We start from the raw sequence: 4,966 nt of genomic DNA, 5'->3' as shown, positions 1-4,966 counted from the left end.
CTATTATACATGGGTACATTGTACCGTGGGGTAACTGGAGATCTTCCATAATGGGGTTCATAATGGTCCTCCCTCCTGTTACCTACTTGACCACGTGCATAATTAGGCGTTCTAGGCGTTTCATCATTCCTCATGGTGGGTAAATTTTCAAACCTCGTCTGTCGGAGGATGTTCTGGGTAGGCACCCCCATCTCGGCATTATCTTCACTGGGATTATCATCCAATGAGATCTCATCATGATCTGTATCAATGACCTCATTCTCCATCTGCCATTTGTAAACCCTCCTATTGGTGTAATCCAGAACATCTCTTTTAAACTTTTTTTGTTTCTTGGCTTGGATCTCCAGATCATACTTTTTTATGGTATCCTGTAACTCCCTCTCCTTGATTTTATAATCATTTTGGTTGCTATATGGCTGTAGGAGAGATTTGATTTCATTGATGTTAGCTTCGATCCCTCGAAGCTTCAATTGTCTTCTTTTGACTATATTCCCAAGCAATTCTTTCTCGCATTTGGAGAAAAAAGCAAACCAATCTTCCATAAGAGTGGCATCATTAAGGCCATCGTTAGGGTTCACGTCCCACCTTAACCTCCTAGGTGTCATATTTTCCCCAATATAGGTCTCTAAGGTGGCAACATCCCACCAAACCCTGAGCTGTTTCTCTAGGGTATGCCTAAGTTGTTTAAATAAGCCATTCATGTCTTGTGTTTTAGTAACTTGTTCTTGACTGAAAACCCCTGTGAGATCAATATTTCGATTTGCTACATAGCCAAAAATGTCCATAGCTGCAGAATTAATGGGTGCACCAAAGAAGGTACCGAGGAAGATGTAAGTCAAATATTCCGCGCTTAGGACCAATGACAACAAAGAACCGCAGCCCCCCAAGCAAAATGGAAACACCAAAGTGAAATCCACAAAACCAAAGTGTTCTAATAGGGGAATGGCGCTGTTCAGATAATGGGAAAATCAGAAAGACACAACCCCAACCCACCAGAAAATGGGAAAAAGGAAAATTGAAATTTAAATAAAAATTTTTGAATAAAAATATATGAATAAAAAATATAAATATGAATATAAAAGTGGTAAGCAATAGGTGTGCGGGGTGCACCAAAGTGTGTGAAAATTCTAACTGAAATGCTATGAGTTAATCCCTTAGGTTAAATGACAGAAGGTATAAATATGCAAATCACTACCAAAAGTAAAAAACACACAAAAAACACAAAACCATACCTAGTACAAAGTGGAAAAAATGACAAAAAAATATCATAAAAAGTGATAACAACATTAAAATTCCCACTCATGTGCCAAATATCATCCACAATACATAAAATATACATATAGGTAATTCAAATGAACATCTGTGATCATCCAAATTTAAATAAGAAAAGATAAATGAAAAGTGGAAATGTATGTGGAAAGTGAATGGAAAAAATGAGTATATTAATTAATAAATATGTGCCATCAAACAGATATATAAATGAGTAAATAATACACTCAAAAAATGTCCAATATGAATTGTCCAATGAAAGTATATCCGACAGGTGTGTGATCATCAGCAAATTTCAGTGTTAATGTGTCCGTATCTGGCAGGCCCCCTTTTGTGCCCTCACTCACCAGAAAGCCCTACCCCTGCAGGGGTGAAGGGCATGAATCAATCCTGTGGCTGGAATGCTGGAGTCCAGGGATCCCCCTCTCAGGTCCAACAAGCCCCTTCCCACTGGATCCACGTTGTTCTTACATGAGTATCCACCGGAACAAATTATATGTGGAGAAACAGGGAATCCGCATGGTGTAAGTCCGTTAAAAAGAGTTTATTAACAAAACATATATAGAAAAGTTAAAAACGGGAGCTAACAGTGCTCACTAAACAAAAACAGAAAGCGGATGGTGTCTAGGCAGCGAGGTAACGGCGTGCGTTCCACCGGCCTAGCTGTCGAAACCGGAAGTGCAGAGTCAAAACGTGAAAGCGACGTGTGCGTACCGTATGGCCACGCCTTACGCGTTTCGTCATCAAGACGTCATCCGAGGCGCGGCCATCTTGGTACGCCACACGTCTTAAATAGTACAAGGAGGCGCCACTAAGGGATTAACTCATAGCATTTCAGTTAGAATTTTCACACACTTTGGTGCACCCCGCACACCTATTGCTTACCACTTTTATATTCATATTTATATTTTTTATTCATATATTTTTTATTCAAAAATTTTTTATTTAAATTTCAATTTTCCTTTTTCCCATTTTCTGGTGGGTTGGGGTTGTGTCTTTCTGATTTTTCCATTATCTGTGAACAGCACCATTCCCCTATTAGAACACAATCAGCATACACTGCCTGTTCCAACAGGGGGTGTAGTGGGAAAGTCTGTGCGACCTGAAAAGGTGTCCCAAAGAGGACCAGGGGGGCTCAGTCACCTCTGGAAGAGGCAACTTAAAGGCAGAACGAACCATTTCGGTCAGAGTCAGGATCAAAAGCCTCTGCGACTGAGAGGCAGACATCGAGTGGATGTCTTCTTGTCCAGATTGCTCGGAAGCAGACTCATCTGCCGGGCACTCCACCGAATCCTGAGATTTAAGCTCTTCCCCAGCCTCAACCCATTCCTGCTCCAGAGTATTAGACTCCAGGGAGGGGGATCTGTCACGCTTCCTGCCACCCTGCGGTATGGAAGCAATCCTGTGCTCTAACCCAGCTAGGGCTGAGGACAGTTCATCCTTGGCGATAAAGGGTGAAGCAGCAGCGTTGACTGTAGGTACAATACCAGATAGGTGCACCGGCTCAGATTGCCCAGGAGCCTCTGGTCTTTCAGGGGGATACAATACCAGGGATATGACTAGGTTCATCATGAACTACTGATGACATAAGGTGTGCCCTTCCCTGTGGTGTTAGTCCCACTCCTCTTTTTGGAAGACATTCAATGCCGCAAACAAAGAGTACTTGGGTGTAGTTAAAACACCTCAGAAGGGTGCCCTTTAATAGGGCGCGCCAAGCCCCTATGCAACAATCCTGCTAAGCACCTTTAGCCTGCCAAGCAACACCTGGTGACTCACGTGACCCGGGTAAGGAAAAATGAACCACTGCAAGTGTCTGTTCAGAGCCTGCTCTGTGTCCCATAGCTGCCTTCTGGAAGCTCCACATGCTTTGACCTACACAGCTTAAATAAGTTTGGTGTTCCCCAGAACGTTCTATACGCGCGTGCGCAGTCCCGGCGAGCGGACGTGACTGTACTCATGTACGATGCAAAACTTTGTGCGCCCAGATAAAGGCTATGGCCCATGTGCGGTGAAGCCGCATGTGCCATGGCCGCCAAAGAAACTGCTGAGCCCAACAGCGCTATTGCGAACACAAGTGTGCCATGGCAAACCAATGAGAAATGGCGCACTGTCGTGCGCCATCATACAGGTAAAAAAACAGCCAGACACAAGCAAAAAAGGTGCACTTTGCAAACACCCACAGCTAGCCCAGAACTCCCCCATATGGGCACCGCACACAGGTGTCCAGCCTTTAGCTAGCTTGACCGATTATTACAATCACTGGGACACCCCACAATAATAAAGTAAAGGGGTTTCACTTACCCGTCCAGGCGCAAAGCCACTTAGAAACTAAGGGCCCAATCCTCACCCTTCACGGCGGGTTCCTGTCACTTGGACCTTCAAGGACTGGGTACCCTTTCATGTTAAGGGTCTACTCCCTTGGACCCATACAGGACCCTACAGGACATGCCTTAGTGCTGTAGTGTCCAGGATTTCCACTCTGCAGGGTCCAGCACCCGGAGGCCACATTACAGGCAAAACCTTGCAGGATCTGAGTCTTCTTTGCGAGGCTCGGTAACCATTTATCTAAGCATAAAAGCCTGTATCAAATGGATGCGATCGCTCAATCCCTTGATTCATTTTTGGAACCATTTGTGGGACTAGAGACCTGGAGCTCAGAGAGCTCAAACAAACCGTGCCATCCACCTTGCAGACACTGGTAAAAAAACTAAAGTACTCCCTGTATGGGAGGGGTTATATAGGGGATCACTTCCTGTCTGAAGACCTTTGGTCTACCAGTGTCCATTCACCTAATGATCTTGTATAACCCAGCAGGTAATTAATATTAGCCTGACAGTGTCCCATGATGTACGAAAAAGTGATTTGGTTTTCCACACTGTATTTTCAATTGGCTGCCTTGTGGGGTATATTAGGGTACTATATCTGCAGACATGTTTAGCATAGCACTATCTTCCCAAGACAAGCACAAAAATATTTTCTTAATATGTTAATTTTATGGCTTTCTGTACAAATTATATGATCTTTATTTTTTACATGATTTGTGTAATTTAATTACCCACCACCTGAAAATTCCCAGTGCTTATGTGTTATTGTTTTCTTGCTTCTAATAGGGATGTAGCAGGATTGACCCTTAGGGCCCCTTTCACACAGGCTCTCCGATCAGGTCAGCCTGTCAGTTTTTCAAGCGGATCTGATCGGACACTCCATTGACTCCCATGGGGTGGCGGATGTCAGCGATGACATATCCATTGACACCCACTGCTATTCGATCCGTGAAATCCAGAAGGGCAGTGACCCCATCTTCCACCCATCTGGTGGATCAGCTGGGATGGGATTAAAATGGACAGGCGTTCCGCTTTCATCTGATCTCCGGAGATGAACCGGTCATCAGCCTGCTCAGTGGGGGGGGGGGATCAGCGGACTGTGTGATTTTCTAAAGCTGGAGAGTGCATAATCTGAAGCAGCTCTGCATAGAAACCAATCAGCTTCCAAGTTTTGTTGTCAAAGCTTATTTGAACAAGCTGAAGTTAGAAGCTGATTGGCTACCATGCAGAGCTGTACCAGATGTTGCACTCTCTAGTTTTAATAAATCAACCTTGGGTGTGTTCATTTGCATTTTCTATACCATTTTAACAGGCACTCAAAAGTCAGATGAAAGTGTACTAATTTAATTAATCAAGGACCATACACAACAAAA

Source organism: Aquarana catesbeiana, linkage group LG03 (genome assembly GCF_042186555.1).
Source record: "Aquarana catesbeiana isolate 2022-GZ linkage group LG03, ASM4218655v1, whole genome shotgun sequence".
NCBI lineage: Eukaryota > Metazoa > Chordata > Amphibia > Anura > Ranidae > Aquarana > Aquarana catesbeiana.
This window is presented reverse-complemented; position numbering follows the sequence as displayed.